General features: G+C 34.0%; 1 protein-coding gene and 1 non-coding gene across 8 annotated transcripts in view; one reads left to right on the top strand and one right to left on the bottom strand.

Moving 5' to 3' along the window:
- LOC124175485 (V-type proton ATPase 116 kDa subunit a1-like) overlaps positions 1-26,217 on the bottom strand; it is a 76,863-nt gene that overhangs the window by 30,543 nt on the left and 20,103 nt on the right. Inside the window, exon 1 of one of the 7 annotated variants that reach the window (XM_046555805.1) lies at positions 2,769-2,962. The exons of the other annotated variants lie outside the window; for them this stretch is intronic. The gene's annotated coding sequence lies outside the window, so the exon portion shown is untranslated. Of the gene's footprint in view, positions 1-2,768; positions 2,963-26,217 lie in introns of those variants that run through there. 7 annotated transcript variants of the gene reach the window in all.
- On the top strand, positions 25,910-26,046 carry LOC124177065. Its single transcript, XR_006869515.1, has one exon. It is a non-coding gene; the product is annotated as a U4atac minor spliceosomal RNA (small nuclear RNA).

The following is a 26,217-nucleotide window of genomic DNA, read 5'->3' on the forward strand; positions in this document are numbered from 1 at the left end:
AAAAGTAATGAAATTTCAAATAATAAACAGAGATTCTGCGGAGAAAAAGCAAATATGCTGTTTATCCCATACTCGATGTCTGTTTATCATCGCGTTCAGATACCGATCTAAACTCATGTTTATACACGGCACGTATGCGCGAAGATTTTACAATTGATAACTAGATTATCTTTAGATATAACTGTATGCAGGAGTGTATGAAATGGATGGTATTCCCAAAAAGAGAGTTTCTAATTCAAAAATATCGATGCCTTATTGGGCCTGGACCCGATTAAATATAATTCTTACATATGATCTGAAAAATTCTAATCATTTTGCTGTCAGTAATTTTTTTTATAAAGGTTTCTGATTTGAGGTGTTTAGGAGTCACGTATTTTCCTATAAACTTTGACCGTTCGTGTCCTGAAATTTATGTTCTATTGATTGGGTTTTGTAAATTAAACGTACCCGGTGGGTTATAACACGCATCACGTACATCCTCCATAGATATATGTCACATTATTATACCCAATATACTCAAGCCAGTGTAATACTAATAAAAATCGAGTCGAATCAAAAATTTATAATCCATATCAGCAAATGCATAGTTACACTTCACTGTCGTATTTTGGCATGACAAGGTCTTTATCATGCTTCTAACTTCTTTCTTATTTGTGTTACACACCCAGAGCGCCTCAGGATACATTATACATATGAATAAAGAGCACTGCATTTTCACGACGTAAAATCAAATGTACAATCTGACAATTACCTTGCACTGACTTTTCTTTTACGCTCTCCATTCCTAGTTCTCACATGACCTGTTCGCCTCGTGCTGTCGATAGTCGTAACATTAACGTAACGATACATTTTCAAGAGTAATTGTTGTATCGCAAATTTAGAAGCGTTTGAAATATAGTAGTATGAACAGTGAGGTGTACAAAAAAATTGTAAGAGACCTTTTTTGTAGAGAATTCAATTTCCTACGAAAATATGATACACATTTTTTTTTATAAATAGTAGATACCGAGATATGTATTTTTCTTCCTCACCATAAGAAAAAAATAGAAAACTGCGAGGCGGAGGACCTTCCTATTAAAATTAGGAGCTCATACTTGGAGAAAATGTTTTTGAGGTCTCTACCAACCAAGTTTTCGGAGTACAAAGTGAAAAAAAAAAAAGTCGATTTTTTTATATATATTAGGATATATATTGAAGGATAGTAGACTGCATAAACAAATTAAAACATACCAAGTATGCTCATATCTAGTCATTTCTTAATTGCAAGCTAATGGTTTTTCCCAGTGTCGTGTTACAATAGCGTTACTAACTTGAACCTCGTTATAACTTCGGCTATTCGCGCTATTGCATAAGTTTTCAATTACTTATTAAATTTTCTTCGAATTCATGACAGAAAAATCTTGTCAACCCGAATACTTTCACATTCAAACAGATCTGAAATACTGGACTATATCAGTATTGGAAGTGGAAAAAAGAACTGCCTGTGAATGCGACACGATGAAATTAAATGATATTTTTCGACTGGGGAATTTTTAATATTAACGTGAGCATAGTTATTGGACATCGCTCGGAATGCAACAGCGAGCGGCAAAATATACCACGATTGTGAGATAATATAACAATAGCATCAATGGGATTGTCATATCACCATTTCTGTGTTGTTTAAGTAGCCTAATTTGTAATTCAAGGCTTGTTGAATCAGTCTGGAGATAGTCGCACAGGCAAGCAGAACAATCTTCGGAAAACACTCGGATTCGTGTCTAAGAGTATACATGTACACGTAGAGATATACTGCGTGCGGACTACTTAAGCAACGCGCAAGAACAGATGCCGAGTCGGATGCTATATAACGTGTAACGGGCGTAATCACACCCACCTGCAACGTAATACGTACAACATTCCTTCGGGTGAAGATTCGACTCAAAGTTATTCGCGTTCATAGTTATCTCGCGTATGATAAAGGTGTTGTAATTTATCGGAAAATTTTCCATGAAACTCACCGCCGAAGGAGAGCAGATAGATAACCGAAACTACATTTCGAATATACTGCAACAATGCGAAATGTAGCTTTCATTGGCTACCTGCTGGCGTTGAGCGGTGAGTTTCACAGAAAACTAATCCCGGTATGTTTGAATATGCTCATGTTTCGATACTCTATCTATTCAACGACGCGTTAATGATATAAGTATTTTTATACAACTCGAGCATGTTTTTTCGTGCGTTCTTTTTGGTACGCAAAATACCCGTTTCTATGACGGTAGAGTGAGTCTACGAATGCGCATGCGCGAAGTACTGAAAAGACCAATGTTAAGTCCTAGGAGTTAAAATTGGTGTTTTCTGTACTCCGCGCATGCGCTGTCGCAAACAAACCTGACATTACGCGACCCTAACCTCAATTTCGTGAAAAGACGCGTAACATACTCTCGTTATATAAAGAATCGTGTGCGAGAAGAATCCAACGGTCTTTTCGCCTCGAGTATTCGCAATATTCGTATTCGACTTCACCTACGACTCATATTGCAAACTTACACTCGGCCCGAAAAGACCTTGTTACGCAATATACATATTCGGAATACGTTGTAATGATAAATATATGTGACGAGGATATCGATAAACGGGAAAGTGCAGGAAGTAGATTTCGATGCCTCATGGCGAGTCCAAATATTTGCGGCAAGTCTATTTCAGAGAAAGAGAGAGATAGTGTGCGTGTGTGTGTGCGCAGTGTGACTAGTAAGTAACTAGCGTGTAGTCAAGATGGGGCGACTTACGATCGGCGATTACGTGTCGAAGCAACGTTTTCCGGGGTTCGGGATGCACGGATAGCGTTGATTATTGTTGTGTCGCGTTCAGCCCGGGGCTGGGACTGGGACTGATCCTAGGATTCGTTTGGTGATACGTGCGAGGTGCGGAGGCAGAGAAGCTCTTGGGGAAATATTAGCGGCGAGTGATGCCGCGTGTGAGCCTTCAACGAATTCCGCGCGCGTCCCTGCGGCTTGCCTGCTCTGTCTATTTCCCTCCCTTTCTCTCTCTCTCTCTCTCTCTCTCTCTCTTTCTGGTTCGATGATGCAGAGTTATTACGAAAAAAGGATTGGTTCACATTTCCAGTGGTATAAGGTAATAACTTGACGCGAGGTGGCGGAGCCAATGATACCGTCCCGATTCCCGTACCTCTAGAAAAATTATTGGCTACCGTGGCTTTCGTGCGATCTGCAAATAGACCGGTGGAGGGGCATATCTCGGAGCAATTAAAGCTAAGACGATTGTAGCGCAGGCCGCGAAGGCAAACCGATGTTTGTTCCACGGCAATTCTTTACACATCGCAATGAGCACCACACCCCGCGTCGTTATATGTATTTCAATTTTACGTGCATTTGAAACTTCTCACTTATCTGTGTTCCGATAAGAATAGAATTTTTTATTATCATCCCAAAAATAAGAGTTTTAGTTTTCATTGAATCTCAATGTATCGAATCTCAATGTTCGACCATTTTCAACATTTCTAGCGATATCTCGTTAGTGAATTAAAGGGACATGTAAGTAAAATTCCAGCTCTACGATACACATATCCTACAAAGCGGTTGATAAGAAGTGGTGTCCCACGTCTAAAAAGAATTCCGTCATAATCTTCGCTTCTTTCGAAATTTATGTTTTCGAAGGAAAAAAAAATAAATTTTATACGAATATACAAACTCCACCGCTATACCTGTTTTTTTGACTTTCCCCCCTGATCCCTGCTGCTTCTGCCACTTCTAGATCTACAAACATGTCATAACAGTAAAAGTCATAAAACATGAAATTGAGGAGCTCGTTAGTACGAAAAACGGCCTTGTAGTGGTTTTTATTTACTTAAAAACGTATCTCCTCCTTTGATACTTGATATTAAGATTCGCCAATTTTTTAACATGACCTGTTCACTATTTCGAACAACTTTATGCATAGATTTTGCGAAATTCGTTATCGTTTAAAAATATCAACGTCGAAAATGGCAAAAATTTTACTGGAAATATTTTTCGACATGGGACATCGTTTCTTAACCAAAACCACGTTCAAAAAAATTAGCGGCTGTGTAGCACATATTTATTGTAGGACTCGAATTTCACTTGCGGGCTCCCTTAACGGACAGTCCCAGCGCCAATTACCGTCGAAAGGCGTCAAGAGGACCGCAATTTTTTTCGAATTTCTTCAATTTCTTCATTTTTGTGATTACTTTCAACGAACATCGGTCAATTTTATAAAGTATCCGTATTGAAAAAATTTGTAAATATTACACTTCTTTTGAACAATTATAATCATACGCTGAAACTTGGAGATTTCCGTGCAATAAATAGAAGTTGGACTTCGCGAAAGACACTGGTAAAACGGTGTTGCAATCTACAAGTAGCTTCGACTGTTGGTACATATTAGGACGTGGGCAAATGTTGACTTTGTAACGAAATAACAAGCAACCAGTTGTGTTAAAAACTTCGATAGTTCAACAGTCTTATGACCGTTCTCAACTTCGTTGAAAAATCAAATACGGAAGATCTAAATCCTAATCTCTGTATTGCTTTGAGGATTCTTCTGATCATATCTGTTAGGAGCTATTTTGAGTGGGGTTTGATGAACGACCAGGTCACATTGGGTGATGGGTGTTAGCCTGCGATACGTACTTTTAAAATTGATGCATTCTAATTCATTTTTCCGCGTGCAATATTATGTCTTTTCGACTCATGGGTGTCAATTACGTACCTTCGTAATAGCTACCTATACTTGAAATTCAGCTTGATTATCACGAACAACCGCAGAACAATTTTTTCCTCTTGATAATGATTTCCATACTATACGTACAAGCTAGTTTCGTCATTTGACCCTTCAAATGTCCTGGAACGGTAAAATTTTACAAAAAAACAAAAACTACTTGTTTATCAATCTTTTATTGCATAACATTTTTTTTAAACGTACTCTTCTGGGTAATATCCGCGGTAGGCCTGTGAAAGGAGAGGGGGGGGGGGGGGTCGAAATAGAGTTATAGCGAAGTTTTCCAAAATTAAAAATGCATTGCAAATCGTCCAAGTCTCAAGAAAAATTGAAGGCATTTCCCTTTCCCTTTACTCTTTCGATCAAAAACGAAATCAATCAGCAGTGCGCATGCGCATAACTGAAATACCTGGTTTTACACACTAGAGCTTTCGTTGGCGCATGCGCACTTTCGAATTTCTCAAAATCAATTCATCACACTAGAACTCTGCTATTGCAGCACTCGCCATACGGCTCACGCTGCAAACTTCACACTGGCCAGAAATCGCGTCTTTTCCACACTAGTAACACAATATACGATTACTTCGTTGTAGATTCGAATAGAATCATTGACGACATTCTATTTTTATATAAGTCTTTGCTGCATACTTACATACTTGAGTATGAAGAATTGTTTGTGTAGAAAATATAATTATTCTGAAATCCACAGCCTGAACACACAGAGTGAATTGCTAATGACTGAATGGTTTCATACGCATGCACTAAAATTCGAGAGCAAGAGCCGTAGTTTTGTCAGGATGACCAACATTCATAAATTCAGATGACGGACCGCTGTCAAATTTTTGAAGTTACACCCATCTTGATGACCTATAAGGACATCCGTTACCAGACATTGTTCCAATGAAATTGATCGCACGCATGCTAAACTTTAAAAAAGCTAAGATACCGCATTATCTGCTGGGAATACATGTATGTAAATATATGTAAGGTACACATATTTACCACTGGTTCTTCGTTAAAACGCTTATCTTATATTGTACGCGTGTTTATACGGTGCACTGAAATGCCGTCAGAGTACATGTAATAATACCTCACACAGCCTTGAGTATGTCGTTATACTACTATATAACGTGTAATCCGTCATCAAGAAGGTATCTTATTAGCCAATTTACGTTATTACTTATTCTCGTTATTACAAGAGATAGTGAAGTTACAATGTTGGTCTGTTAAAACTTTGCACATCGAGTTTGATTGTCAAACCGTTAAGATTTTGGATTAAGTGGAAGGTGTGTTATCAAATTTGTAAAGAAACGCGACTTCATTTTCAGATGTTACTTAGTGATGACGATTGAAAAAAAAAAATATGTAGGCATACTTGTGAATACCTTCAATTATCGCGATTTCTCAAAAAAGTTGAAACAAAAAAAGTTTTAGGTTACAGTAATTAATTTCAAACACATTGCCAGGTATATAAGTGCTTGAGAACATACTTGAAGCAAATACATTACGTTTTGCACACCAATTGTTTTGAGCATTGTTCAACGGGTTAGAGGCGGCACATAATGAACACAGAAAATTTCGACGTAGATTCGGCAAGAATTTTGCGAAAAGCACAGTTTTGCGAATATATTTGGAAACGAATATCACAAAAGAATTTGAAATCAATTGAACATCTACTGAGGAATATTTAAATAAACATATTTCCGTGAATGTTTGTCAATATGGACAGCTAATTTATTACTCGATGAGTCCAATTATGATGCGGACAAACAAGACAGTCTTTATAAGTGTGTAGAATGGAGTGTTTCTTCATCGGAAATGTTACATACAGACCGACACCGATTGTTAGTAGACTCCGATAAGCCCTTGCTGATCGGTTTTGGAATGAATCGATGACAAAACACATCCTCTCGTGTAGTGTAAATTCATCACGAAGCTAAAGACATCATACGTAGAGACCCGATTGCCCAACAATGAACGTATGCCTCGGACTATTTTTCGACTTCAAAGTGCGATGTATCTGGCAATCAGTTCACCCTCCCTCAATTTATCAATCAGGGTTTGTCAGACTTGGATTTATATATACCGTCGCTACAATTATTTTTTTCGATTCGATTTTGTATAAACAATTTTGTCACCAATATAAGTATAAGTCTGAAGTTTTACTTATTGTTAAACAATTTCGGTCCCTTCCGCACAATGAATAAGTTTCCGATTATAAATTTCCTACCAGTCTCATATAAGCCCACGATCAGGCTTTTCTTACCACCTGATCAGATTGATATATTGTCCTGATCAAGCTGAGTTCAGGTATGATATTCAGACCCTGATCAAGCTTTCATCAGATCTGGATTAGGGCCTCATGACGTGTTTAACAGGGCAGGTGTTTAAGACACTACCTGATCAAACTCCTGCAGCGTTTGTTCAGTTTTATTCATTTTTTAAATAACGTCAAGAATTATTTAGTTTTGTGCGGATGCGAAGCCGAGGCTACCAAAATGAGTAGCTGATAATCTGTAGGTAGATATCTACACATGTGGTATATGTAATAAATAGACCATGAAATCATACTACGTATGCATTTGCCAGTAGATGGCCACATTTTAACACAAGTTATGTGATACTTTTATCATGAGAACGACAAGGACTTCCATGACGCCTGGTGGTTGCTTGTGGTAGTTGGAACGTCTCAAATTTAGTCAGGGTCTACTGGGACATCAGGCTGGCACAAAACTGACTTTATACACGTGGAAGATATTTGATAAAATAGGTTGATGTTTAGAATACATTTCGCAATTAACTTCATAAATTTGTCCACTCAGAAAATAGTAGAATTACAAATCAATGGATAGACATTTTTCTGTAGTCCAAGTGGGCAACGCATCATTGCGCTATATCCATTTAAATTTACCCTTGAAATTGTTAAGAAAATCTTGTTAAGAGTAATAAATAAAAAATATACTAGAATCATAAACACGAGCGTAGATATCGATGCTTCGTTTCAAAATGCTTAGAAATGGTTAAGATTCTAGCATATTTGTTCAATTTCACTTTACGCTAGCTCCATCTTATTCAGAAGACTGTTTTCTACATAGTTTCTGAACCAGATTTTTTTAAGCATACATTTGAATATTTCCATTTGTCGATGATAACCAATATCGGCGCAATGTTATAAAATTAAATATTCAACGATGCCATGTTAATAAAAAAAAATATTTCAGTGATCTCGTGAAAAATAAGTTTCTGTATAAAATGAGTTACTGCAGAATGAAATCATACGAATTAATCAGATTGTTTACTATTTTAGAACGATTTTAAATGAGAAACTGATACCTTAGTTCTTGTTCGTGATTTTAGTGTTTTATTTTCTCGCAATTTAAGGAAAAAGTCAGTTTGAAATTATATAAACTTCAATACCATTGTACATTATACAAACTACTTGTTACCGGTATCTTCATTTGTAAAGTGACGTACGTTTTCTTTTTTTTTTTAAATATTTTTCACTTGGCTACTAATTATTTACTTTACGTAAATTATCGCATTCACACAGCTCGTTAGCTGCCTGCGGTCTTTAGCTTATGTTCATGTAATCGCGATAATTGAAGACAGAAGTGGGAGGAGTAGACAAAATTCCTTCCATCTTAATTGGTTCTCATAGATTATAATCAGTTTGTGATACAACTGCTAATTTTACTAAACTTATAATTAAGCACTAGCACGTGACTCGCCTTGATATGATGAACATATCCAATGACGAGTCTCATACAACTGAGGAAACTGTTCTACCAGTGATTATCTGGTTCCAGTCATGCGACCCACAAGTGGCATTCGAATTTTCATCATTTTTCTCTTTTTTCTGATTTGTAACAAACGTGGCATCGGAATTATTAGTTTGCTGATTTCTCTTAATATATAGTTCTCTACACTCATATATAATGTATTTGAGGTATTCCATGCCTACTGAGAGGATATTTTCCCTGACCCCCGCCAATTTGCTTCATTATTTTTTAAATTATTCTACAACTTAAAAAAAGCACTCACCATTTCTTCAGATTTTTTGTTCCAATCATTCTTTTTAAAAAAACGTTACAAACATAACATATGTTTTGTATACGTACAAAAAAAAAAATTAGGTTGTAGAATCATATAAAAGATAATGAAGCAAATTTACAATTTGTATACATACAAAATAAGAAAAATTATTCCTCCAAAAAAATATTTAAAAAATACAAAAAATCAATTCTCCACTCTGAACTATGGCTCAAAATGTTTGTTTTGGGACCCAGAAATTATGTGAATTTATGTAAAAAAAATAAAAAATGGCTTTTTTTTTTAGGACCATAAAAGGGTTTGTAACATTTTAAAAAGAGAATGGTTGGGACGAAAAATCTGAAAAAAATGGTGAGTGCTTTTTTTAGGTTGTAGAATCATATAAAAAATAATGAAGCAAATTGGCGGGGGTCAGGGAAAATGTCCTCTCAGTTGACATGGAATACCTCATATATATTCGGAGAGTTGGCATGGAATGCCCTATACATCAAGCCCGTGACTCCGACCAATTTGGTTTTATCTGATTCTGTTTCATATGATCGACCTTCCTTCAAAAACCACGAAAAAATTTTGAAAATGATTTTCGATTTTTCGTTATTTAAGCTATCTCAAAAACGCCTTTTTTTCTATGTTCCAAAAAATTCGTAGATATTTTGAGATGCAAAACGATAATTTTAAGCTCAGAACGGGAGTGCGATTCCGGTTTTTTCTACTTCTCCAGAAGGATTCAAACATTTTATTTCAACAATTTCAATGCAAGTTCTATAATTTTGTTGTTTCGGCGCTTATTTCCAGAATTTCTGAAAGATGAATAACAATAAGCGATAAGTGTCTTCAAGAAACATTAGTATTTATTCATATTAAGGCTTCATCAAAAATGAGAAAATCTAAATTGGTCGGAGTCACGGGCTCAGTGAGTTGGCATGGGATGCCCCATATATAACATACATGCCCCCTAAAAATAGTCAACATGCATAGTCAAAAATCTGGCTGTCCCCGAATTTTCCGATAACTCTCACACGCCCCGCTAAACAGTCGAATTTTTATATGGAAAAATGCAAGCATTTGAAATCTCTCTATCTAATTCTTTAAAAAAAAACTGTTAATTGCTTTAAAACTTTATGTAATAAAAAAATTTCCTGGTGCAATTTTGTGGAAAATTTAATGCTCTACAACAAGATCTTTTATAAAATTTTCGTAAATCTAATATTTATCACGGTATTAACGAAAAATGAAGATCGTTTTAGATATTTATATACAATATGTGTGAGGAAGAATTTTTCTCTTCACTATTCGCTTACTGCAAAATTTGTCAACATTTGATTGAAAACAATTTTTATGTACAAGTACAGTTCGACAAAATAGTTAAACGATGGACGAAAATCATTGCTATGTTGGAAAGGATGGAAGATAAGTATTTGTACTGTGATAAGCAGTAGATGCATGATAAAGGTTATACTTAGTTATCATTCAAATTTAATCGAGCTGAAACGCCGCCGTAGTTGAAGTACGTTTTATGCGTACATCTTATTCGTCCGTTTCACCATAACGTTTCTGGATGCATGTTAAACAAGTCGGCAGATAAAGATTCGAGACCTAAGAGCGATTTACTCAAAACATGAAGACCTTGGTTGTCAAAATATCGATGCCTTTTAGTAATTAATTTACTGTTTCTATATTTTCAGAGAAGAAAGGAAGTTATTGTAACCATTTCGAAAATGAAAAGTTGAGGTTTCACTAGATCTCGACGTTTCAAGACCTAGAGAATCACCTCCAATCATTTTCAGATGGACGTCCGTATGGATACATATACCTATGTATGAATGCGTGAGATCAGTTTTTTTTACCGACGATATCTCTATTCAAGAGATATGTATACATTGAGTATTACGGATTTCAATTTGGTTTTGGTCTCAATTGTCGCGGCTTTTCCAAACTTGAAGCTGAGATGAGATTTTGGTTTTGATCGGTGGTCTTCTTTGAATTATTTGGATTAACAAAAAAAATCTAAAAAATTAAAAAAAAATAATGATACCATGAGGTTGGATGAATGAATTCGAATAAAAATTGGTACTGTAAGGTTTATGGAGTCGCTGATCATGAATCTAAAGTCAGATTCACGAATTCGAAAATGGTGAATCCAACATGATAGAAATAAAATCTAAACATATTCGGATTTTGATGGAAATTAGTAGGCGAAGATTTTTGGGGTCACCGACAACAAATCCAGGCTCAGAATTCCAAAATTTGTAATCGTGGATCCATTACTGTAGTACAAAATAAAAAAAATCCTAATATTTTCATGCGATATAGCATCCGTGGGCTTTTGAGTTATAATCACGAATCTGAACATGAACTTCGAAAATCGAATTGGATATTCGCCTTTATTTTCTATGAGCTTTGAATCTGCGGTGTGAAAACAGGAAGTTCGAGGTCTGGCTCACCGTACCTAAAGCAGCTGGTTTACAGAGCAGCTTCCGGATATAATAATTTCACAAATACGCAATGCGCGACTATCTCGTATTGCTATTAACAAAGAGTATCGAGTATTTTTTTCCCAGCAACCTCCTTATCAGCGAATGTCGTAGTAACTTTGTCAAGAAACGAAAAACTAAGAATTTAAATTTGAATTTTATTCTTTACAGGGCTCACGTGTCCTATTTTCATTTTTCCAAGTAAAATTTCTGTCACACATTTTATGCATGGTTGCTTGTGATACCTGAATTTTGTACGCAAAGTAAATAGGAGAACGTAGGGCACAACGGACCCTCTGAAAACTTTTTACAAAAAAAAATGATTTTTTTTAATAATCCGTAAATCCGTAAAAACGTAACAAAATCGTATCTATTTATTAATACATCACATGTCTATAATAGAATTCATGTGAAGAACCGAAATTAAGGTTATGTAGTACTCCTACCCTTACCGACCGAGTAAACTCACCCCTTTTTCTTCCTATATCAAATAAACAAAGGCGTTCCTTAGCTCATTCGTTAAAGGTAGAAGTACCGCATGACCTTAATGCATATAAAGACCCAGCAAGACGTTTTTCACGACAAAGACAGATTTTTTTTTTTTTTTATTGTATGACTTGTTGTAAAAAATAATGAAACCAAACCGATTGAATACATTGAAATGAACAAATTGGTTTACGACGGTTTCAGGGCATTAGAAAATTTACTATAAAAAAAGAAACCAAGAACGCTGCAAAGGTAAAAGTTATACATATGTGCGTGCAAAACATATAACCTATTGCATTTGATTGATTTTTCTTTCTGAACATCATATACGACAAAAAATAATAAATGGCTATAAATGTCTGTCTCATTCAGATTGTGTGCATGACCTTTTAACTCTTTCATGCACACATTATTTCTTAAATGCGATCCACTTGAAATTTTGCATTCATGGGCTTTCGGGGTCGCTGATTCCGAATCTGAACTCGAAATTCGAAAATTCAAAATGGTGAATCCAATATGGCGGACAAACAAAACCAACTAGAAATTTTTTTAATAAATCTACACATTTTTATGGTAGATTAGCAGGAAATGCTTTTTTCGTTGCGAAGTACGAATTTCATACATTTGTTTACATGTGCTATCTTTGCAATAAATGAGTAAATAAATTTAAAATTTTAATTTTATTTAGACTTGGAAATATTTCAGGGACCATGTGGAACCAAAAAACTCGGCAGGTGTTACCAAAAAGTAGTTTAATAAATAAAAAACTGCAAAAAAATAAAAGTTGGGACGCTGGGCGTCCCGGTGTGAATCAAAGGGTTAGATTAGATGATGTGCCGGTGTTGAACAAACTCCACACAGAAGGTCCGACGAGGGTTTACACAAATCATGCACATTGCAATTTCGGCGTAACATTATTTTAGTCTTTAATGTTGCATCACCTGTAATCATACACTCTGTATACTTTGTAACAAGTTTCAGTTCGAGTTACATTTCAAACAAATAAGGCAAATAGCATTTTCATTTTCCAAAGTTGGTCAAGCCGTTTACATTTTTTCAATATTGACTGCGTGGATTTCGTAAACAATATAATGACACTTATAAAACCAGAAAATTGTCAATGTGGCCAGCAGGCTTTCTGAATATATATATATACATAATATGAAAGCAATAAGTATAGACTTTTTTCAGTGTCAGACTATTATTTGGCACGACAATTGATAAGCTCATATGTGTCGCGTGACTTTCAAATTCTGTCCCGCAAATTAATAAAAATATACGTAAAAATGGACTGAATGACCTTCAGAAAGCAGCCGCGGTTAAGTTGAGACCTTGAGTTAACGAATGTAAAGAATTCTATTATTGACGAGATTCTTACACAGAAGAAAAATATTATATTTTGGACACTCAACTCTTCTAAGGTAATTCTCATTCAGCAAAATAGTGAATTTTATTTTTAACAAGTTCTTCCGCTAACGTCACTAATTTCAACCTCGTAAAAATATCCATCACGAATTAACGGTAATGTTCATGATCTAGCAAAATCAATCGTAAATCGCGCGGTTAGTTTCAAACATTGCTCTTGATCATCATAAATTATCATATTATTATATAAAAATATAAGTGTAATTCATAGAATCTTGTCATTTTACAAGTATTAGTTTTTTTTTCAAACCAGATATTCGATGATATTCGACAAAAAATGATATTCATTTCAACGATTTATTTACGAGAAACGATCGCAAAAAAAACAAACCATTGTAAAATTATCTATGAAAAACCACAAAACATAATGAGCAATTCTGTTGCAAAAATACGATAGTTTCTTCAAATTCCCTAAAAAAAATTGTAGCGATTTTTATAAAAATTACCGACATTTTTTCCCACCAGGGACCAATTTTGAGCTGGGAAATGTTTTCGCCTGAGTCATATTCACGTAAGATACTTCAAAGAGTAAGAGAGAAAATTACCTCACGCTAGTGATAACTTTAATTATCATATGGGACGTTGAATTGTGTTTGTACATACCTGCATACACTGCCGGCCAAAAGTTTGGGTACACCAGTCAAAATTTCTTGCCGCACTAGAGGTTAGATAGCGGACTCAAAAATAAAGATAATCAAATTTCCCAAGCGACGTTTTAAACTGCACGAATTTACCTTCATTCTGCGTCCTTAGAAAATTCTCTACGATTTCATTTTTAGCCCCGGTATGTACTTTTGAACATAGCCGTTTTGCGGCTATTTTTTAGCTGCCAAAAATTAACCCCACAGCTTAGGGAAAATTTTTTCCCCCGTTTCTTCTATTGTAAACTTAAAAAGCATATCAAAACGTACATTTTAATTTTTTACAAAATTTCGTACGATTTTTTTCACCCCGGTATTACATTTTTAGATAAAAAAAGACATGTTTTAAAAAAAGGGGCGTAATCCAGTAACTATGGGGTTTCAGAGGAAATTTCAGGTAGATAAAAAATTGCATAGGTTCACACTGGAGTAGCTAGTTTTTTTTTTTTTTTAAATTTTATAAATATTTTTCTCACAATTTTTTTAGCTGGAACTCGGAGAATCATCATTAGTTGAGTTGTTGTCTTTTGAGAACTATCGGGTTTAAGATAATATATTAAATATGAAAAATGCAACACTGGGGCGAAAAAAAATCGTAGGAAACGTTGTAAAAAACGAAAATATAGCATTCGACATCCTTTTATAAGTCTACTATAAAAGAAACCGGAGAAAAAATTATCCCTAAGGTTTGGGGTTAATTTTCGGTGGCTAAAAAATAACCGAAAACGGCCATGTTCAAAAGTACGTCCTGGGGTCGAAAAATCGTATAGAATTTTATAAAAAAAAAAAACGTAAAACATCGCTTGGAAAATTTGACTATCTTTATTTTTGAGTCCGCCATCTAACTTTTGGTGTGGTAAGAAATTTCGACTGGTGTACCCAAACTTTTGGCTGGCAGTGTACGTTTGTATACCTAACAAAAACGTGACTGCAAGATTAAGGATGTATTGGCTATACATTTTCAACCAAAAGTGAGTCTTGTCGAAAACATTAAATATTTTATAATAAGATAAGTATCTGAAAAAAAACGACTATAGTAAAAATGATGAGAAAATTAAATTTGAATAATAATACTCCCCAAAAGTTGTTCATAAATTGTTTAAACAAAATGTTTTTCAATTGATTTTCACGGAATGTTTTTTTTTTTTTTGTCACATGAAAGAATTTTTTTCTGAATACACGTGAATTTCTAAATAATTTTCTGATTATTTTGAAATTTCCGTTTTCGAAAATTTGTATAAGCTGTATTTACGAAACTTCGTTCAATGACCGAAAACTTTTTAATTGTAACGTACAAGGTTTTTACGAAAAATTATCCAAAATATGCAATTTTTCCTCCATTTTAAAAAAATTTTAATTTTTGAAAACGGAAATTTCCAAATAATGATATGAAAAAAAAAAATTTATGTGTATTCTGGAAAATAAAAACTTCATTCCACGTAACAAAAATAACATTCCCAAAAAAATTGTCAAATAATGTCTTGTTTAACCAATTTATTGATAACTTTTGGGCATTACTATTATTTAAATTTAATTTTCTTATTTTATTTCGATACTTATCTTATCATAAAGTATCCAATATTGTCGACGTGACTCACTTTTGGTTAAGAATGTATAGCCAGTACATCCTTAATCAGACGTTCAGATGTAGATGCCGCTCACCGATTCGGCAATATTGTGCAGGATAAAATCAACACTCGGTCTGTATAACGCTTATCGTAAAATATCAGAATTGACACGAACGAGTTTTGGTATATTCAGTGATAATATCTACCATGCAAGAGACAGATTTCGCACAAGCTAATTCTAATGCTTGAAATTCCAAGTGTCAGTATCGAAACTCAAGTTGTTAAACCTAGGATAAAAGTTTCTTGATAAAACGACCACATGATAACAAACATGGGATATTTTTTTCTGGTATTAGTGCAGGTTATCGATTGAATTACATTTTCGAGGAATTTTTGAAAGCGTTACGGGCCTTACAGTAGCATTATCAATAGAAAATTAACAAAAGGTTCACACAGATAAACAAAACAAACACTATATCGATAGTTAATGTGCAGAGTGAAATAACAAAATATGAAGTAGGTTTTGTAAAAGTCTTAAACTGATTCATATATTTATAGACCGTGAAAAACGGATATAAGAAAAGAAAAATGAATACCATATTATTTTCAGATACAGATATAAGTTTTAGTTAAGAATAACTCGATAAACGCTTGACGTTCATACTCTTTTCGTGATGAAATTCTCGTATAGACTATCAATTTCTTACCCGAATATAAATAATCATAGAAGTAACGAAGTATTGAAAAAAAATTGAATATTACATTTTTCATAGAGTTGTATGCAAAGCAGTACGACCGTCGGTAAAATCTAGACCATGTATTGACTTGTAAAATAAATTTTCATCAAAGAACAAAAAACCCTTCGTTCAATCGCGAGCTATACTCGCCTTCTGATAGGTAAAATTTGGTTTTTCGATTTCAGATCAATCTACGATGAATTATCCTGGCCTTCTCTGCGCGAGGATACTTTTTTCTAAGGGGTCTCCGAAAACCAGTTCTAAACGGATGAACTTCCAAAATTTTTGAACGAAAATTTTATAAAATATTGTTCAAATATCCGTCCTTTATGTGCTTAAAGTTTTGAATAAACTAATTATTTCGTTATATGTTTAAAAAAAAATGAGAGAAAATGAGTTTTTTTGCCCTTCAAAACCGATGTAATCCCTTAAGCATCCAATCAAATCAAAATTGGTGAGAGTATGACAGTGAGACTCGTCAATTATGCAGAAATGCCGCAGTATGCAAATGCTTCGAAAAACGATACATTGAAAACTGAGAGGGCCAACATGGTGTTTCATGATTTGATTCAAGTAATATCGTATCTCGGAATTTGGTTGGGAACCGTAGTATCTCAGAACTTTGTTCAACAATATATCAACTCAACTTAAACTTTCACTAGAAGAAATTTTTGAGGCTACGTCATCACTGACTACATCTGCTTTTTAGTAAAATATTTGTGCTGGTCAATTTACAAAATGTGATTAAGATTTAGTTACGTTCCAAAAAATATAACATATTTTATTGAAGCAGATTCGATTAAACACCCATCTTCAATATTAGCGACATCAGTTTCAACGTGATGATTTATTAAGAATCATTATTAACCCTTTCATGCATACATATTTCGTCACGTGCGATTCGTTTGAAATTTCGCATTCATGGGCTCTTGGGGTACCTGATTATGAATGTCAATTTGAAATTCAAATATTTAAAATGGCGGAACTAACATGGCGGACAGACAAAAACAGCAAAAGGACGGATTTAAAAAAAAATTCTATGAAGTTTGTTGGTGTGTATTAAGTTTGTGTAGAAATTGGCATTCGGATTTTCATGGTAGATTAGCAAGAAGCGCTGTTTTTCATGGAAAATTACGAATTTTGACAATTTGTGTACATGTGCTATTGTTGCAATATATAAATAAATTTTATATTTTTTTTAGACTCGGAAATATTTCGGGGACGATTTCGAACCAAAAAACTCAGCAGTTGTTACCAAAAAAGTAGATTAGTAAATAAAAAGTTGCAAAAAAAAGATGGTTCGTTGGGTCTCTCAGCAACAATTAAAAAGCTACTCGGTAATTCATAGAAATAATGGAATACGCTTCGGGTGAAATTGTTTTAATTATACCCCAGCATTAATATACGATATGGGAGATGAATTTCAAATCTCAATCGCATTCTCTCAATCATCTGCGAAGGCGGGAACAGTTTCCAGTGACTTAAACGACATCCGTAAGATAAAGACGCCAAAATGCGATGGATCTTATAGTCCCACCAAACTCAAACAGCGACAGCGAAGGAGGAAGTAGAGCAGGCTCTCCATTCCCCACCACTCCACACTCACCAACAACACCATGCATGCGTCAGCCAGTAACAATACCTTTTTGAGAATCATCAACGAAACTCTACGATAATCTGTTTCAAGCACGGGATCACGTGACCGATTTGAAAATATATTAGGAGAATCCATAGCATTTTTTCGTAAAACATTGGTTCCATTCAAAATTCTTTGTACTGCAATCCGATCGTTCTGATGTTAGCAAAGTCCGCTCTGATCAGCAAGGACCGATAACTTATTATATAAATTAGAAATCGAATATATCGCTAAATATAACCTCAAAAACCGTCTCGCAGCGAAGTAAATAGATGAAAGATCTGTACGAAATTTTCTGACTACAGTGCACTTTCTGACAGTGGCAAAATCATTTTACAATAAATTCCAAATCGATTCGGAAGTTTTCAAGACGAAATTATCTCGATTCTCGTGAATACTCCTTATCGGTCGCGCGATACCATGCTCGAAACATCTCGACTTGAGATACAACGTTGTTGAATCGAATTCCCAAATCCAACGTTACGTTTTACAAATCCTAAATTCTGAAAATATAAACATTAGGGTGATTCAAAAAAAAAAAAATTAATTTTTTTTTTCTTCCAAACAGGCTCAAAAGTTTCTTTTGGATGTAAAAAAATTATTGTGAAAATATGAGCCCTTAATATTAATATTAAGATAGTCCTCATCGCATTTTTGTAATTCCCATAAGAATAACATGGGAAAAATTATTTTTGCTTCTTCTGATTTTTATACCGTTCATACAACTGATTGACTCATAAATCGCTGTTACAATCTTTATAGAGAATTGAACGCTCTACAAAAAAGGTTTGATAACATTTTTTTATTAGTCCACGCATTCAAAAGTTATTGAAGATCGAAGTTCAATTTTTTAAAAATTTGATCGAATTTAGTGAATTACACCGAAACTGTTGGTTTTGGTGACAAGTTAAGGATCAAATATTTCGTCAAATATAAATTGGAGTTCTAATAAATGTTGACCATTGATTTTTTTTTGTTCAATTCAATAGATATGATGCTTTTAAAGAATTTTTTTGCAGAATTAGAGCTAAAAATTTATATTAGGTTCAAAAATCATGTTGATTTCAATTTAAGTAGACATTAAAGAGTCTTTAATAAAAATAAATTTTTAGCTCTAATTCTGCAAAAAAATTCTTTAAAAGCATCATATCTATTGAATTGAACAAAAAAAAATCAATGGTCAACATTTATTAGAACTCCAATTTATGTTTGACGAAATATTTGATCCTTAACTTGTCACCAAAACCAACAGTTTCGGTGTAATTCACTAAATTCGATCAAATTTTTAAAAAATTGAACTTCGATCTTCAATAACTTTTGAATGCGTGGACTAATAAAAAAATGTTATCAAACCTTTTTTGTAGAGCGTTCAATTCTCTATATATAAAGATTATAACAGCGATTTATGAGTCAATCAGTTGTATGAACGGTATAAAAATCAGAAGAAGCAAAAATAATTTTTCCCATGTTATTCTTATGGGAATTACAAAAATGCGATGAGGACTATCTTAATATTAATATTAAGGGCTCATATTTTCACAATAATTTTTTTACATCCAAAAGAAACTTTTGAGCCTGTTTGGAAGAAAAAAAAAATTAATTTTTTTTTTTTGAATCACCCTAATAAACATGCTCTCTTAACAAATTTGACAGTACGAATTTTTCCGCTCATTGTTAGCCATTGTTATGTATCATTAGAAATTTTCTACTCCCGAACTCCGGTAATATTTGAGAGGAAATTATATCAAGAAAATGACACACCGAACAAGTTTGTGCAGAGCTTGAAGCGATGAAAAGGGTGCGGCATGGAGCGTGACTTAGTTGCGTCATCGCATCGGGTCAGGTCTGATTGGAAGGACACGCCATGCTCGAGGGTCAGATACCGTTTGGCCCAGCATAACAACCGACCGAGTCTTTTAAAGCTGGACTGTCGGATTGTCCACTACGGTGATAAAATTCCACGGACACTACATCATTTCGAGATTAACTCATCAAACAGACGTACATAGTTAAGCGCGTAACAGTCCCTTCCTTTAGCTACAATGCCTGTCAAATACTCGTATCGGTATTGATTAAACAGTTTCTAACAACGATTGAGAGGCTGATAAGACCACTTATTGAGTGAGTCGATTTTTTTCGTCATCTTTCGCATCTACGAACTCTACCACGTTCCACGATGTACTACATATTATAACCGTGTTAATCTTTTGAATCATAGTGCTAAGTATTTTTACCACTTGTTTGATATCCATTTTTTGTATATTTAGAAAACTTTTCCACATATTTTTTTGCGGTTTTTTGCAATTTCCGATAGTATACTCATTAGAGTGTCCCAAAAAAACCGACTATTTTTTTTTTTTTCAAAGAACATTGAAAAATCGTTAGAGTATCTCTAGAAAATGATCCTGTGAAAATATAAGCTCTTAATATCAATATTTAGAGGTGGCGATTTGTAATTTTCTATTTCCCATTTAAATAACATGGGAAAATTTTTTTTTGAACTTTGGAATTTTGTGATGGGATAACGAGCTACTTCATAAGTATGACAAAATCAGGTCTTATAGGAAATTTGATGCTCTACAAAAAAGGTCTGATTGACATTTTGCGTAAATCCAGCCGTTTCAAAAATATCGAGCCTCAAACTTCGGACTGTTTAAAATTATGCTTTTTTTTTCGAAAATACAACAAAAATTAATTTATATGTATTATAAACCCAGAATTATCAAATATGTATTCTTATATTTATTCTTCAGTTGCTAATTCTGGGTTTATAATACATATAAATTAATTTTTGTTGTATTTACGAAAAAAAAAGCATAATTTTAAACAGTCCGAAGTTTGAGGCTCGATATTTTTGAAACGGCTGGATTTACGCAAAATGTCAATCAGACCTTTTTTGTAGAGCATCAAATTTCCTATAAGACCTGATTTTGTCATACTTATGAAGTAGCTCGTTATCCCATCACAAAATTCCAAAGTTCAAAAAAAAATTTTCCCATGTTATTTAAATGGGAAATAGAAAATTACAAATCGCCACCTCTAAATATTGATATTAAGAGCTTATATTTTCACAGGATCATTTTCTAGAGATACTCTAACGATTTTTCAATGTTCTTTGAAAAAAAAAAAATAGTCGGTTTTTTTGGGACACTCTAATACTCATAGGTTTTCAATAATCAAAAGTAATTATTGCAATATAATGTAAATTATTAATGTTAGAAACAAAATTGAAAAAAAATTGTAAAAATTGAAGGGATAATTCATTTCCGAGAAAGTTACCCCTCTACGTATATACATGTTTTACATAAATTATGAGTTTTTGAGGTCGCTGATTACGAATCTAAAATTGGATTTTGAAAATTCAAGGTAGCAGATCGAATATGGAGCATGAATATTTCAAATTCGATCGAATCGGGAGAAAAAACTCTGTTCCGGAGTTTTTGGGGTCACTGATTAAAAATCTGAAATCAGATTTTGAAAATTCAGTGTGGCGAATCCTGTTAGCGACTCCGAAAACCCCTGGATACAGTTTTCTGACTGTATTGGATCAGATTTGAAATTTTCGTCTGCCATATTGGGTCCGCAATCTTTAATTTTTGAAATCTGATTTCCGCGACTAATCGCAATTAGTTACCCCAAAAGGCACAAAATACTATCATTCTATAAAAGTTGTCGCATCACTATAAAGCGGGACTCAAATGGTTAATAGTTACACTAGATGCAGGATGTTCTTTTTGTTTGGAAGCAACGTTTTTTCCCGCTCCCACCAAAGAAAATTGTTGTACACTGCAAAAAAAAAAAAAAAATCCTCGTGGACGTATATATATGAATATAACTTGTAGCTATTCAATTTTACGAGGTGCGATGTTATTGGCTAAGCTATTGACTTTACAACAGAAATTCATATACATAACACTTTCAGAAAAGACTTGATTAGCTGAAAAATGTTTCCATAACATGTGAGAATAATTTGAAAAAGTCACATCTTTCCCATGTTCTTTAAATCCGAAAACTTCGAATTCCAACGGTGACCTTTGACAGTTAGATTTGATAAATATCTGTTACTGAATTTTTTTTTTTCTAGTAAGGTTCTCAGAAGAACATGTTGTTTTTGAATAAAACAGCATATCGTGAACAAATTCTCAAAGCATCCAAATCTTGAGCATGAAGATACGAATGATTCTTCTTACATCCGGCAGATGAAAATCAGTAAAAGAATAGTATATATTCGATATTGCAATTGAAATTGACAATGATTACTTTGGACTTTGCCAATAATATACTGGAACTATATGCTGTTTGTATTCAACTTATCATCAAGAGTGGTTCAAGCCTAACTGGCAAGTGACAATAAAGGTAAAATTAGTAGCGAATATGTGCAGGGCACGAACATAATGCATTATCAATGCAAGTATCGTTTATTTGACCAACTGGCTTCTACACTGTTAAAAATGATTGTGAATTTACTACACATTTACTGTACAAAATGGGTGTAAATTTACAAATTCAGTGCAGCAACATAAATTACTATGCATTTGTTTGAAATTTACAACGAAAATTTTTGATTTTACTAAAATTTATAAGAAAAACACAAAAAAGTAATTTGATTTCACTAAATTTTGTTGTAAATTTATTGTGTTTGTAAATTGAATACACAGTAAATGTATGGTAAATTCACTGTTCCGTATCCAGATAAAACTTCTAATACGGCGTAAGAAGTTCCATACAGAAATTATTAACAGTGTACGTACGATGATCTTAAAGATATCTGCATTAGACAAATTGAAACTTTTGGCCACGTATAACAGCTTTATACCATTCATCGTACGAAGTCTGATGCCATGATGAATTTTCATCGGTTGGAAATTTACAAGGTGCGCATTTTTCAAAGAAATTTTTATCGCCCTTGCATCGTATTGTTAAATTTGTAACGTGAAGTGATAATAATTTGCACACGTAACGTGTAAATAAATCACAACATGTAGAATAAATAATGATTAAAGCTTATTTTTGCAACGTACTTTGAATTAGTACTATTTTATTGCATTATTAGTTGGCCTTGCAGTTTGATAAAGGAACATAAAATAATAAGAATGGTTGATATTTCAATTACTAAAGTAGTTTAAAATATTTTTATCTTTACGGTCTCACTCACGCAATTCTACTATACTGTCAGTTTTATTTTGTCAAAGTAAGAGCGGAGATACTTGAATGAAATGATAAAAAATTTTGTACACGAAAAATAAGGCCTCAAGTTTTTGTGATTACCCACGTCTCAAACTCAGTTTCAACATTTTCTTTGATCATGTGAAGCATCTTTTGTAATTTTCCGATTCTTAGTAGATTAAGTTGGATAGTAGTCCATTGTTTCTTTTTTTAACTTGCTTAACTATACTGAATGCAATATTCTCTTGGTTTCTTTGCTGTTCCTCTAATTTCTCTGCACGTTATGTCAACCCTTGTGCAATTTTGGTAGCTTGCAAATCTTTCATTGCAAATGGAAAAATTAAACTAACATTTTGTAATCTTTAGTAATTCCATCGCGAATAGGAACATAAGCTTCTCGAAGTTCTCCAGTTGGTGTAGTTGAAAAACAGCAGCAACTTCGATATATCTCTGAATTGCAAGCTGAAATTTTCGACATAATAGTTAACCTAACGTGGCCAATTTGCTACTCTAATCCGATTGCACAGTTAATAAGGCCTAAATCCACTAAAACATCAGATATTTTTTAAATAAATATCTAATATTATCGTATTTGTTCAAGTGAATGTAATATACCTACATTTAATTTTATAATATTCTGTTTAAAAGTGAACATAATGTGCATTTGATGTTACAATATTCCGTTTAAAAGTGTTTGATGCATTTTTTTCAAATCGTTCCAAACGTTTTCAAAGATAAGTTTCAGTGAATAATATAATAATTATTTCATCTTGCAGTGTAAGTTACCAAATTATCATTTGAATGATCATTTTTTGTTTTTTCAGTTATATCAATGACTAAAGTTTAAATTTTACATTAGTATAAACTTTTATTACAATACTTCCCATGTACAGTTGCTTGTTTCAATATTCATGTACCGCATGACACTTTGTTGACCATATTTTAATCATTTATTGCATCCCTTTCTTCAAGTCTTCAACTTTGTTCATGAATTATTCTATACTTTGCGTTGTTCGCATGTCTCGTGAGCAACCATTCCAACTTTTGATATTCACCAGAGGATATAGCGGATTAAGTTCAGGTTACCACTCGGTTTATTGTCACATGTGATTGCAGGATTACCGTTTCATTGTCATCCATAATCAACATGAACGTAACTTCATTATCATAGATTCGACGAGTTGATCGCCCCAATTATGATGGCAAAATTACCATAGATTTATGTTGTGCTTCATTCTGCAGCCTATCTTATACAATATTTTACCTCTTGTTTGAGCCTGTGCTTTCCACCAGAATCTTTCGACGCGAATTGTTTTACTCAGATTGCAAGCTTCTAAACCTAACCTAACCTACGTTTTTGGCGCCACAGTATTGCGTACGCAGCGCACACATGTAGTAGTTTTACACAGTTTCCAATATCCACGTGTAAGGAAAATTTTCGGCAAGTTCATACTGCATTTTCTCTAACTAATTTAATCTTTACATTGAGCCTGTAACCTATTTTTGTGTTACTGCGGTTTTTTGGGGAACGACGCAGACATTATTTTTAACCAGCCTGTTATAACCTAACAGAATCAAGCGCAGTATTAAGAAATCCCGTTTTTTGCCTGATGCATTTCAAATCAATATCAATTAATTGCACCAAATTTCGAAATCAATTTTGACAAAACGTTGATAACCAATCAACGCATAAATAACATGGAACATTGAACCTGACGCGTTCGATTCGATTGGACACGTACGTTTCAAGATTGGACTATACATTTTTAGAAGTTAGGCTGCAGATCAGCAGCAAAAAATAACAATACTATATACTATGGTAATTTTTACACGTAAAAGTGTTTTATGAATCATTAATCATCACCCAATTTATCGTTATAAAAGATTTCGGTGTTGGCTATTTGTTGCAATGTGTATAAACGAGAAAATATATTCACAGTGGATAAGATTTGAATGTTGACTATATATAATCTCTGGTGAACCAGCCAACAAAAACGATGGAAATCTATGAAAACTGATTCGAATGAAAGAGCATGATACAGTTATGCTAATTATTGGAGCCCCGCTGAGCTTTTGATTGCCAATACAGAGTCAATAAGAGTTAACCGTTCTCAATCGGATCTTAACTTTTATCGGATAGAATCGTGTTGAAATACTTGTACTCTGCATGAAGCGATGGAATCCGATAGAAATATTAATGAATTCAATTTTGAATCAAATTTCGATAAGACAGACTTTTGATAAGAAATATCTCAAACAAAAATCCAATTAAAGCCAACGGAAAGTTTTTATTTCTTTGAATCAGGGGCTCTTTTAAAATCTGGCAGAATAAACAAAAAGATATAAATGTATTAAATAATAGCGTTGAAATGAACCGTAACGTTACAACGTTGCAACCTATTTTGTTATCACAAATACCATTTCATATTGTGAAATATTCATGATCTAAGAGTTTCTGGATCAAAAAGAAATATGAAGAAGGCGTGAAGTTAGATCCAAAAAATATTTTTCCGTACCGGTATTTAAGAAAGTTATGTACCTCGGTTTTTTAACGGCTTTTTTTACGTTCTTAATTGGATACTGAAGTACCCGATAGTAAGCGGCTGAACTTTTATCAACCATATCATTTTATATCACGTGCAGTAATTCCAGTGACGAATACCTAAGAACGAGTTGAAATAGGAGTCTGAGAAAGTGATAACATTAGACGTTTACCGCCCCGGTGTGATAAAACATAAAATATCTTACACTTGAACCCCTTCTTCGTGCCTGTCACGTGTCGTTCAGATTAGTTGTATAAGCCTGGACCTACACCTACCTGGGTGAGCAGTTTACCATCCGTGTATTGCAAGCTACATTGGATAAGAGCGGGAGTCGGGAGCATCGCTCGCTAAATTGCAGAGTCTAACGACGTGCCACCAGGCGGCAGCCTTTCCCACATACAATAAAGCGCTCCGATTTTATGAACCGAGACGCATCGCGTAGCTCTATCATCCTTGTCTTTGGGGAGCATAGTGTTCAATGACCGTATAGTGAGGGCACTGATGCTGAAACCATAAACAAAATATAACCGCATCCGTTAGGTTTGCCATACGGTGACTTTAACGGGATGCAATTTTTGCAAGCCTCTTTACTTTGACAAGAGGCTGTTCATCCAGTGACCGTTCAAAAGGATTCAGCCAGATTTGGATAATTTGGAGAATCATGAGAGAGTCCCGGTTCAAAATTGATATGAATGTTATGGTAACAGATGCGCATGTCAATATAATTAATATTTGTCTGTGGCACTTGTTGGAA

Source organism: Neodiprion fabricii, chromosome 2 (genome assembly GCF_021155785.1).
Source record: "Neodiprion fabricii isolate iyNeoFabr1 chromosome 2, iyNeoFabr1.1, whole genome shotgun sequence".
Lineage (NCBI taxonomy): Eukaryota > Metazoa > Arthropoda > Insecta > Hymenoptera > Diprionidae > Neodiprion > Neodiprion fabricii.